Below are 13484 nucleotides of genomic sequence, written 5' to 3' on the forward strand. Positions count from 1 at the left end.
ATTTCCCTTCTACGTGACTTTACCGAAAGAACCAAGAAGATGAATCCCTGCAGTCACGAAAGCTTTAAATTGCTATGCATTACTTATTATAATATTTAATTATAATGATAACTTTCAGCACTGCAGCAATCCAGAGCTAGATGAAGGCCTCTGCAAGCCATGGCAGCTTTGGGGGCTTTCTTTGACCATACTTCACCATGCTGGTCAGCCCAGGACCGGTTCAAATATCACTCACTTCAGATGCTAGCCGTTGCTAGGATTTTAACTTGGGTAACCAGGTTTGTAGTGCAGTGCGCTTAATCACAAAAAAATCCCGTCAATATGTATTATTTACAAAGTACCAAAGAGTAAACAAATAATCAAACATATTCAGTGAAGGAATGCAAAGCACACACTATATATATATTTTTTCACAAAAGTGGAAAATAAATCTTCTCCATGCAATGTTCTGAATGTTTTTGTTCTGTAAATAATCACGATCACAACAGGTCTTGCAAAAAAGACCTTGAGATTCATTGCACTGCATTGTTTACGGATATCACAAGATCCTTATTCAAAACCTGGCCGAGTTGTAATTGTTTTAATCAGCAATGCATCGTCGGTATTTTCTTATCGACTCCCGTGAACTCTGTCATTTCAATGCAATCGTGCACATTAAGAGGCAAGGGTGTGTCATTTGTCACATTATAAACAAATAACCACTCCAGACCAACATTACTCATAATGCTCCTCACGTCATCAGATCTCAGAAGCTAAGCTGGATTTAGGCCTGGATAGTGCTTGGATTTGGCGAGCAACATGCTCACAGACAGGTTGTCACATGGCTCTCAAGCTATGTGTTGGGCAGCAAAGGGCAATGCAGAAACATCTATTGTTGTACTGAACTTCTATGCTCCATCATGTTCCCCGCCTTCACCATCCTGCATTGACCGGTATGGTGAAGTATGGACAAATAACCCTCATGAACCTACATGGTGTGAGGAGACCCTCATCCAGCAGTGGATTTACAAAATGGCTGTACATGAACACCCAAACAAACAAGCACGCACAGCACAGATCGTAACAACTCCTGAAAATATTATTCCCTTCAGGTACTCAATTAATTCGATTTAAAAAAATATATACACGAAAGCTCATCACTGAATGTGCTCTATCAGTTGATTTACGGTACGATTGTGCAACATAACATCTGAAATATGAAACATGATTCGGATAACATACGTAAGCCTAACAAGCATTTTTGCAACAAAATTAGGCGGTTGCTTTCCGACGAAATTTGTTGAAAAATATTACATCATTTACTCGCATATTCATGAGCAGGTACATTTCACTAATGGGTAAATTCCGATTGATACATACTAGCAAACAGCCTTAAGATATGTACCTATTTAAAGCCACCAATCCCCCAATCACTGCAAACGTGTTATTAGACAAACTAATCTCTTAAGAGCATAGAGACAGAGTCTCTTTAATTGCAAAGCACATGCTTCTTATATATATATACACATGCCTTTGGTGGTGTGGTTGTCATGGTTAGCAACCTTTGTAAATAAAATCAGAATGCAAATCCACAACACATCAATAGTGTATCTCTCTCCGCGTATAACAATCATCGTGGCAAACTGATTGTGAGAGATTCCCTTGGAGGTGACAGTCGGAGCTGCATTCGCACACAGCAAGCATTCCATGAAGGGCAATTTAGAAATTGTGGGTTGGTTGTCAAATCTTGACACTGAGAAAGGCAGAGAATGGCCTATTGTGGCTAACACTAATATTTAACCACCACAAAAATAGTATCGTGGCTGAGTGCGCCCAAAATTGTTGAGGATCGGTCCTGAAGAGGCAAACCCCGAGAACCAATAATGCATCGCATTCACTACTACGCACAACCCACACACACCAGATGTGGCATGTATAACATTAGACAGAAACATGTCATAAAATCTAACACATTAATTCATAATATATTGTTTTCGACGCACCCCATTATGCATGTAAACAAAATGTAATGTGAATAATGATACCGTTTACACTATATATATACAAAAATCTACAATCACTCCAGCATTGTAACCCTGTATCACCAGAACAATAATAATAGTAGCAACAGAAGCACGCGATTAATGCACAACAATAATTAAAATGTTCACATTTCCACGTTCACAATATTATTTCAAAGCAATTTACGTGCTATTCCAGGCCGTCAAGAAATTTCGGTTCATCGCATTGGGATACCATAGTCAGAGGCACCACGACACCCAACATATATTAGACGTGTCAAAAAATAAACACAGCAGTCAACAAAGCAATTCCTCAAAAGTGAACTGTTAGCTGCAGCATTGTGAGCCATGGTAATCATTGCCATTCATTGACACACACCGCATTGCACTGTAGACCATTCCATTTTGTTCCATGTTGTGCATAATGTATACACACCCGTCTGATAATCCACCCCTATGTAAACACACACACACACTGACAACACTAAGCCATGGGCTATTATATTCGCGTAACAAAAAAAACCCCGTCGAATGCGTACCAAGGCACCCACGCGCACGCTGTGCCGCGAAGCCATTAATGACATTTAACGCCCGTCCCGTCTAATAGATCCGAAAGAGATTCCTCGATATCCCCCCGGTCGCTTCAACGTGCGTCGAAACAAAAGAGAGCAGAGGGCTCCGCTGTTGTGTGCACGGGGCGGCTGAAGGCGCAGCAGCACCCCGTTCGGTTTGGACAGCAACAACGCCTCTGCCTCCCATCAATTAGCGCAACTCGGTCGCGCTGTTTACAACCAAGCTCGTACACACGCGCGCACACGCGCACACATCCCACGCCGAAACCACCCACGATGACGCCCAAAGAACGCTACAATTATTTCAATCTCACGTCGTAACATCAGGCAATGCTTTGCATTATTTATTTAAGGCTAGTATGTTTTTTATATATAAACAAAAGACAACCACGACCGTGTTCAATATATGCCCCTGTCTGGTCCAACACGCCGTGTGAACGAGAGAGAATACACGCATAACATCCCTGCCGTCATTGACATGACATTTCAAATCCACACAGGATGTAACGGACAGAGGGATAAATAAACAAGTCACCGGCAATACCGTGACAAGATAACGACTGATTGTACACGCGGTGTAATCGCACGGGAAACAAACACACGCAGAGACACCGAGACATGAGGCACGGACAGACACCTACGTGCGAATACAAACCGAAATGAGCACGCGACGTGTTGCGCTGCTGCTGCTACTGCTGCTACTGCTGCTTGCGAGTGGTGCATACATTCATTCGTTCGCTGTGTGCCCGCCGCGCATTGCAACATCCTCCTCCTTCCTACCTGCGGTATTTCTCTCGCAGGTCTCCCTCGCTCCCCGCCTTGTCATCACTCTAGCGGCGATAACACAGAAGCGGGCGGGGTCCTGCGTCCTGTCTCGCTCCCTCTCCGCTTCTCTCTCTCTCTCGCTGTCGCTCCCACGCTCCAGGATTCTTCACGATGGACGCGTGCCCGCGAAGACGCACGCGCAGCCGAGTCTGCAAGCCGCCGCTGATATTACTACCTACGCCTCCGCCGAACGCCGTTACCGCCGCCCCTGCTGGGCGATGCCTTCAACGCCTCTGCCCGTTCGTTCGCGCCGGGATCAGTCGAGATGCGCCGGTGACGTCACGAGTGGAACAAGCGGAGCCGAAGAAGAAGAGCGAGCCACGATCGTGCGCCCGCGCGGCACGGGACAATAGCCGCCTCGCGCATCGACACAACAACGCGGCCCCCTCCCCCAACCCACCCCCACCCCAGCCTCCTCCTCCCCCACCCCCACCACGTCCGAGCACGTCAAATGGCAGCGAGAAATTAGCCACTGAACCACTCTACGCCAACCAGAGTCGCAACAAGTCGACAAAATATAGGGCGACGGCGACGGCGTGGAGTGGCGAGCGCCGGGGACGTGAGACTGTGCCACGTCGCACGGTGTGGACGAGTGTGTGAATGTGTGTCTGTGCGTGTCTGTGCGTGTGTGTGCGCGTGTGTGCAGCAGCCGTAGTGTCACGGTGAGCGCGCTGCGCTACGAAGCCGCTCACGGCCACCGCCAGTGACGATTATCCGCGCCGCTCCTGGGCCTCCCGTAGGTCGACGCAGCCTCAAATGAGTACCTGGTGCGATGCGTAAAAGCATTTTCACTCGGGGTACAAAGGTGACCGGGCGTGGTGTTGGCCACCCACTCCCTCGTGTGCCATTCTAGCCTTCATATGTGCTCGTTAACAGCACTTGCCCCAACAGTCTGTTCAGGTTATACGGGGGGGGGAGGGGGTCTTTGAGTAGCGGTGAGCGCGCTGCGCTACGAACCCGGCGACCCGAATGCGATTCCCGCTCACGGCCAACACCCAGTGACGATTATTTCGGAACCCGTTGTGAGCCTCCTCTAGGTCGACTCAGCCTCAAACGAGTACCTGGTGCGCTGTGTTAACATCGCCACCCGGGAGACAAAAAGCGGCCGAGCGTGGTCGCTGGCCACCCACCCCCTCGTGTGTGCCGTGTCGGCCCTGATAGGTGCTCGCTAACAGCACTTGCCCCAATGGTATGCCAAGGCTATACGGGGGATCTCTGTCTTTGTTTGTGGGGATGCACGACGCGAAGACGCCGAACCGTGGCTCACGCGCAGAGGAAAGGAGGCACCCAGAGAAAGGCTCCATGCATAACCAAGCAAACGCCTCCGTGCAGGTGTGATCTGACAGTGTGCTTGTTTGCGATTTGCGGCGAAATCGAATGGCAGATTCGCGTTGCCGTTTGTTGCGTGGTTCGCGTGAATGATCCGATGACAATAGTAATGACGCATCGGTGTCAATAATTTGTTATCGTAATAATGACTTCAAACGTGCAACGTCGCCCTTGGCGAGGCCGCTCTGTTTCATCATTGTGTGTCAAGTCGGTGAAAAATCTATTGGAAACGAAAAACGCGCTCGTTAATTGCACCCTTAAAAAATTACTTGCACGTAAAAGCTATGGACCGGGAAGGGGTGGGGGGTTGGTTGTTTTGTAATGCGTGATCTGTTGCGTCAATTGGGCTGTGTTGGTGAAACCATGGCACCCGTGTGAACGTGCCCCGCTGGGTACCGGCGGGGTTGAATGTGATGAGCCAAGCTGCAAGTGCTCAGCGGGCAGGTGCCTAATTGAGTCAGCCCACACCTGGGGCTCTAACGCGAAATAATTCATTCGGAGGGAAAGCACAGTTTTAAGCTGTTGGTAAAATATAAAAGCCATCTCGGCCATTTCTATACGGCCATACATGCTTGCTCCGAATTTTAGTGGTGGCTGATTAAAGGTCGTGTCGTTAAAAGGAATCAGACGGACACACTCGAGTTGAATTGCACATCCTTTCCACTAGGTGGCATTTAACAATGTACTTTTTTTCCCAGTGTAATTTTATATTACGTGATGTATAATTATCGTTTATTGTCAACGATTTGATAACACATCATGCGCATTACGATTAACATGGGTCCATAATTCTAAACATGGCTGCTTGGAATTTTTTGTAACGTGCCACTCACGGGCGATTCATTCACAATCAGGTGGTAGCCCTTGATTGAACAAGCTCGCAGTTGCAGTCAGACTTGATGTGGCTCAGTGGAAAACAAAACTGTCCCCTAGTTCACAATACACTTGAGTGTATGCAGTATATTCCCAATTTTTAGGTTAATAATCTGAAACATAAAAAAATAGGCTTTTCCCTTTCTGGCAAAAAAGCAGGTGTTAAGACGTTCAAACACCAAATAGATACCCCTATTGCAAGGCATCAAATCTGCATTAACCACACGTACTTGTGGCAAAAACATGCAAACAAACGTGCTCTGATAATATATGCATTGTCTTTGAAAAGGATAGGCCTACACCAGAGACAGCCTTCTTTATGGCGTTGTCTTACCAGAGGACGCTCAAAGGCGAATACTACAAAGCCAATGCAAGTATCAAAGTATTAATAGTTCGGGTTGAGCAGTTATATCTATCGGACCATTTTGCCAGTATAAAAAAATAAAAAAATGGTGAAGCATATTATTATTTTCGTTATTTTCATACTGGCAAAAAGATCCAATAGATGCATCTGAAACATCAGAATGTCAAGCCGAAATACGAATTTCAAATGATCCGAAAATGTTTTGTTTGTTTTCTGATTGATCCGAAAGTGTGATGTCACACGAAATTACATCACTCGTAACTCATCACTTCCATACTTTTCCAAGCACCAAAAGTGGTTTCACGTGGAATTGGATGACGTCACCTTTGTTCACACAAATTCACTTTAAATTACCACGTACTCGAATGTAAATAGTCCATAAATTTGAAAAGAAAATATAAAATTTCGGATAATCTGAAATTTATATTTATTTAATCTGAAGCTCATCCCGAGTAAATATATACAAGGTGATCCATTCATAGATGCCCCACTAATTTCTTCTCAACAGGTGATTGAATCATGGGAAAGCAAATCAGACCGTCTATATTGGACAACGTGAATCAGGAGAGTAGTTCAAGATTTGAAAAATGTGTAGTGATGTAAAATGGATCACTACGGCGCATAGCGCTAAGTGCTGTAAAACAAGGAAATATGGGTGCAGATGCTAGCACATCGTGCAGGACCATACAGTTGGGTCACTAGGGGTGTGGTACCGGGTGCTAGCAGAAAGAGGCAAATGAGTTCTACCGTCAGAATTAAGGAATAGTAGCCACTCCGCCAGCGCAGCGAGTAATTGCCACATACTTGGTCACTCGGGAGCGTGGTGCGGGCTGCTGGTGGGGGGGGGGGGGGCATGTGAGGACGAGTCGCCCCGGCATCGGGTGAAGCACGTGATTGGCCGGGGTGAGGAGTGGGGGGAAAAGGTGACCGAGAGGACACGGGAAGTGTAGCCGGGAATCTTCTGGAGAGTTCCTGAAGGGGGCGTGGTTAAGGGCGGAGCCGGGCAGGTGGCACGTGCAAGATAGTCTGGAACCTTCGGGCAATGTTCCAGAGCGGGGCACGGCCGAGGGTGGAGCCAGGTCGCGCCAAGAGGGATAAAAGGCGAGCCCCGATCGCATATCGGGGCTGTCTGCAGGTGACGTGGAACCCAAGTGCTACGTCTCTGTCTCTGACGTCGTGGGTCAGACAGCACGTTGGCTGCTCTGATCCGGTTATAGTTATCCCGTGTGCGCAAGAGATAGGCGTGTTATAGTCCCGTGTGTAACGGTGTTATGTAATGTTGAATAAATGTTGTTGCCTTCTGAATAGCGGTTCCGAAGTGACTCACTGCAAATGTATTTAGATTTGTAGAGGCTTTGAAATAAATTGCTGTTTTCTCTTTGGTCTCTCTCCCTTTTACTTTAGTGGGATATCTATACTTGGATCACCCTGCATGTATGTGTTGCTACTCGATTGGGAGACATGAAAACATGAGAAACAGTCAATATTTATATTACCTGTTACCACCCGCATCCACTTTTGGTCATACAGCATCGCATAATCCTTGATAATTTAGAGCTGTAGACCAACTGTCAAAACGATTAAATAATATATTTATTTAAATAACTAGGTCTGAGCGTGATGTTTCAATGTTAATACATTTTGTATTTCACGAAATTGTATATTTACATTATAGCGCCATACTGTATAAATTGGTAATTTAAAATGTTTGTATAAGTGTCATGCGTTTGCTCAACATGTCACTAACTCTTGCATACATATCAGGGATTATAGAGGTGACATTATAATTTCGAATTTATATTATATATACGATATTGGCTTTAAAAATACCAAGACAGCTTTTGTATAGTTCATGGAATATCTCTATTTAATATGTTTGCCCTTTTCAGAATACAAAGTTTGTAAAGTTACGAGTTAAATAGTAGTATAGCGATCAAATGGATTCGCTTCAAAAGTAAACTTGCACTTTATAGGTCAGAGTGTATGGGTATAATTGACTCGTGAATAGGTATCAAGTTATACTATGTAGTGACATCGTGGGAAGTGACATCGTGGGATGTCACTGTGCTGTGCCGGGCCCTAGAGAGGCATGACACGCGATGTAACGACACCGCGGACACCACGATGATGTGGGTGTAGTACCGGCCCTAGAGGGGCTCGGTGAGCGCTGGTTGATAGCGCTGGGTGGCACCACGCTTGGCGTGCAGTGCCAGCCCTACAGGACAGGGTGTGGGTGTGCCAGGGTTACTAAAGGCCATGGCACTCACGTGACTGGATAAGTCTACAAAGGGGCCCCAAGTGGGGGCTAGGGGTGGTCACGTGGTCCGGGTCGAGATCCTGCTCGAGGATTCTGGAAAGCGGTCGTGGCCAAGGGCGGAGCCAGCCACGCCGCAGAGAATATAAGCCGGGTCCCCCAGAGGGACCGGCGTTGTTGTTCATCTTGAAGAAGCCTTCGTCTACGTCCTACGTTCTACCGAGTCTCCAACACGTGGAACGGGACCCGAGCTACGGTCTGGTCCGTAGTAGTTAGTTACGTTGTAACTAGTGTAGTTAGCCTGGTGGTCACCACCATAGGTTGTTAAGGGGCAGTTACCCCGTGTGTTGGTGTTAAATAAATGTGTTGCCTCCAAGAGTACGTCTGCGACTCAGTTGAACTCACTACATATATGCTAAAGATCACAATAAATGAACTGAATTTGCACGTGTTAGCCTCAGTTTTTACGTTCATATGTTGTATATATAATGAGTTCATACGACCCCTGCAACCACTAGGAACGCTTACAGCACACCACAATGTAAAATATATTGATTCTTGAAATTAATCGCAATCCTGAATCATGACAATTCATCGATCTGTCGGGAGCTGAATCGTTAATATTTAAACACGATAAAGTGCATTATAAAACGCTGAGCACTGCAAGTTTTTTGTATGGATGTGTATAAAACATTTATTTTGTTTAACTTAAGAAAAAATAAAGCTCAACCATTATAAATGACATATGTCACCCTATTTATTCTCCTAATAGGGCATGCAAACACTGCAGTGTGTACCAGATGCCACTTTACAGTAAATTATCCCTCCATTATGATGGGAATTCATTTCCTTAATTTTCTTTCTATTATTGCTCGAGGTGTTAATTATAGCTCAACCTTGCTCAGCACAGGTTAATGCATATGTAACTTAAAGCAGCAGCGGCTACTTTGAATATGCATTCGGGCCTCTGCACTTGCATACAAACCCAATTTCCTGGCGACACCTCCTACATCTCCATCACCCACGTGGCTCCCCTTCACCTCCCATGATTCTCCTCTTCCCCGTTTTCTCACGCTTGGTATCCCAGTTTCCCTCCAGGGAAAGGCCTCTCATGATGCAATTCACCTCCCCTCCTCGCATCCTGTTCCCTCACGCCGATTCTCTACGGCTTCTCCCGAATGAGGCCTGCCATTCTTCAGGAAATGTTCTCAATTTTCAATTATCACCTACTGCGGTTGTTATTACGTCACACCAATTTGTTAATTTCACTTGAACGGAAAATGTGCTGTGTTCAGGTTGCACAAATACGGTGATTTAGGGGGGGGGTACACTGAGTTGCGTTTGGAATTGGATTCAATAGTGGGGTTGTTGGGTCTTTCTCTCTGCAGGCGAAACAATTTGGTCAAATAATCAAACTGCCACATTCAAATGCACGAGCATTTCATAGTGGCAGTTTGCACGAGCAGTTGAATGGGACCACAATTGAGAATCCAGTCACATCAGGCAACAAATGACATTTTCATAATTTTTTACCATTAAAATGTTACATTTTACAATGAAAAATGAATCCATACTCCACTAAAAATAGCGTACAATTGATTGTCAGCGAACTATAAAAATCTCCAGTTGGCCAGCACAACTGCACTGTAGTCTAGGAAGGGCCAGATTAAGGCGTGGGGGCTTTAGGGGCTGCAGACCAGGAGCCTTGGCCAGCTGGAGGGCCTCCAGAGGTTAAGTGAAAAGTTATTTCATTTGTGAATCCTGAATTTTATTTGTTAGCCTTGTAAAAAAGATAAATTGTTTAACTTTGTTTTCCTTTTGAAAATATTACTGGGGGCCTCACAATACCTGGAGCCCAGGGGCCTACACAATCTTAATCCGGCCCTGAGTATTGTGAGGAGCGGTAGTGTAGTCGTTAGCGTGCTGCATTACCATCCCGATAAACACAAGTTCGATTCCTACTGGTCCTGGACCTCACCTAGGTCAGTTCAGTCTCGAATGTTTAAACATTGCCACTAGGGAGACAAATGTGGTTGGACGTGGTGCTGGCCACCCAACCCCTCGTGTGCCGTGCCAGCCTCCATAGGTCCTACTAACAGCACTTGCCCCAACAGTCTGTTAAGGCGATATGGGTGGTATTTGTCTTTGTATTGTTATAAAGGTTGTGAGTTTCTATTTATGCCTGGAAAAGATTGGGTTTAGTTTTTTATTCGAAAAATGAACCACATTGTATTCATGTAATAGTAGATTTCAACTCGGACATATCGATGCATTGATGTATTGATTAATATTAATTCTGAAGGTTCGTGATACGTGCATCGAATGGCATAAGAAACAGTGTTCTAAATAATGTTCTTAATATTTTTACAATGAACCATTTCATGTTTTGATCTGCAAATTACACACTCAGGCATCACGCTAAACGGTTAAGAAGGAGCATTGCATTGGTCTGATTAGGCTGGTACGAATTATTTACCCAAGACAAGCTTTAAATCGTATCAACTTTTTTTTGCAGGACAGTCCTACCTTGCATGCACCGTATGTCCAGTTCCTTGCACTGTCTTTTTTTCGCATCTCAGAGTAAAGTGTCCCTTTGAGAAAAACCACACATCAAAAATGAGAGCACTCAAAAACCACATAAATAAGTCAAACACCGGCATGGCGTGCTGCTTCTTAAACACATCTCATTGTTACATGTACATCTCATAGACACGTGCAAGCGCCACGTGTACATAAGCCACCAACCCCTTGCATTGCACGATATGGTAGCACAGTATGCAATTATTCTTTATATACAATGCACATGTTTTTTTTGTGCTCTGCGACATCATTCCACAGTGTGATGCAATAGCTTGATCTGTGCATTGCGACATCACAGGTTGCACTTTCTCACTTGCAATATCAGAGGTTGCTCTCTGCACTGTGATATCACAGTCAGTATTCCCTGTGAAATGTGATACCGGAATACTAATTAGAGTTTTTAAAATCTACTTCTTAAACTGAAAAGTCAGGTTTTCGTTTTATGTAGCAGTAGCACGGTTGGCTACTTACGATGCGAATGAAGTTCAGAATACATATTGTAGAGTTGCACCAGGAACCTCATCTCTATTTCCAGGTTTCAGAGCACAATGGAGCAGAAAATTGGCAAAATCTGGCCACATTGCTCCAGCAGTTTCCATGGCTTTGGAGCTTAGAGCCTGGTCAATCCCAATGAAAATAATAATGCAATTTACAACGTGTACAATATTTCACAAACATAAACGACCATGACTTTGACGCTCTGGGGGGGTGGGGGGGGGGCAAGCTCAGTGTCACTCGAAAGCCAGAAGAAAGAGGCGAGGCCTTTAAGTGTCTCTTAAAAGTCGGCGCAGATTGAATGCTGCCGCACCCCAGACGATGGGGCTGCCACAGAGAAGCGGCGTCTGGCAGTGGCAGTTCCGCTCTTTGGTGCAGAGAGAGGAGGGGGAGGAGGTTGCGAGTCGCGCTGCTCGGTAACAGGAGCGAAGAAAGATGCAGTAGAGCAAAGGCAGGGGATAGTTAGTAATATCACAGAATACTTCAAATAAACATAGTAGCATACTTGAAAAATATAATGAAATATAAGCTGTAACTTATTTTTAGGTTTTTTCGGTAAAGTCACGTAGGTAAAAAATAAAAATTAATAAAAGTAAAATAAAAATCACGACGTTTCGGAGGCAACACAAGCCTCCGTCTTCAGGTGAAACCGTCACAGCACGATAGCTGTATCAAGTAAGAGAAACGTCGTGATTTTTATTTTATTTTTCATTTTACTTTTATTAATTTTCATTTTAATTTTTTATCTACGTGACTTTACCGAAAAAACCTAGGAATATGAATCCTTGCAGTCACGAAAGCTTCAAATCTAGAAGCTATAACTTCATTATGTAAAACACTAGCTTAAATGTGGGAAGTAGTGGTAGTGTGCTGAACTTTGAACCGGGCAACTTTACTTCAGTGGCGTAAGGCCATGACGAACTTGAGCGGTGAGTGATCGCCGAACCGGGTCTGCACTCCAACCTTCAACAACTCCCACTGACCAGTGTGCTCAAGTATAGTCACCCCCATGGCAGGCAGAACGGTGGAGTGCTTCATTCAAGAGTGGATTGACAAAGCGCTGCAAATTGCTGTCATATATATTTGCATCCTCTCATCAACAGTCATGATCTAACCGGCGTTGTATGAAAGCCTATGCATGCCATCACCAATCCTAATGGCCTTGCGATGCCATATATCTTAACTGATGTATTTATTTTACGGTATAAAATATGTGAACTCTGCTACAATAAGTCCGTGTCATGCATGTGAAATTACAATGGTTTTTGCTCTTGAATTTAATTCGCAGTGTATCCTACACATACGAAAACTACCGTTTTTAACGTGGGGACATTGTAATAATGATGATGTACAGGCCTATATTAATCCACTGTTGGATAAAGCACATATTTATAGAAGTGTAGTGACATCGCGGATGTCACTGTGTGATGCCGACCCTAGAGAGGCACGGTGAGCGCTGACTGGCAGTGCTGGATGGTGCCACGCTCTGCGTGCAGTGCCGACCCCTACAGGATAGGGTGTGAGAGTGCCGGCCATGGGAATGGGGTTACTAAGGGCCATGTCACTCTGGTTGACCCCGAAGGACACGTGACCGGTAAAGTCTACACAGGGCCCCCAGGTGGGGGCTAGGGGTGGTCACGTGTCAGGGCCGAGATCCTGCTCGAGGGTTCTCGGAGGTGGTCGTGGCTAAGGGCGGGGCCAGCCACGTCACAGAGGATAGAAGCCGGGTCCCCGAGAGGGACCGGCTGCTGTTGTTCATCCTGAAGAATCTTCGTTCTACATCCTACAAGAGTCACCAACACGTGGAGCTGGACCGAAGCTGGGGTCCTGTCCGTTGTAGCTGTTCCCAGTGTAATTAGTGTAGTTAGCCTAGTGGTCCACCATCATACGTTGTTATCTGGTGAAGGGGCAGTTACCCCTTCAATAAATGTGTTGCCTCCAAAGAGTACGTCTGCGACTTAGTTGAACTCACTACAGAAGAAATACAAATGTCCACTATCCATTATAAGAGTAACAGCATATATATGCACCGTGTGAAGACTATCCCACAAAATACCCTCAGATGCATGTAGGGTAATATAACGGTCAAGTTAGCAGATTGTTTGAATTTAGAAAGTGGTCGTGGAATCATCCCGTTATTTTCTAGGTCATGCATTATATATTGGGCATAATGCTGTAAAACTCCCCACAGA

General features: G+C 45.3%; 1 protein-coding gene across 5 annotated transcripts in view; it reads right to left on the reverse strand.

Moving 5' to 3' along the window:
• LOC144719900 (neurexin-1-like) overlaps positions 1-3747 on the reverse strand; it is a 297506-nt gene extending 293759 nt beyond the window's left edge. For all 5 annotated transcript variants that reach the window (XM_078596215.1, XM_078596213.1, XM_078596212.1 and 2 more), the window contains exon 1: positions 3353-3747. The gene's annotated coding sequence lies outside the window, so the exon portion shown is untranslated. The remainder of the gene's footprint in view (positions 1-3352) is intronic.
• Between the last annotated feature and the right edge of the window lie 9737 nt (positions 3748-13484).

Source organism: Lampetra planeri, chromosome 7 (assembly GCF_965212315.1).
Source record: "Lampetra planeri chromosome 7, kcLamPlan1.2.h2, whole genome shotgun sequence".
Lineage (NCBI taxonomy): Eukaryota > Metazoa > Chordata > Hyperoartia > Petromyzontiformes > Petromyzontidae > Lampetra > Lampetra planeri.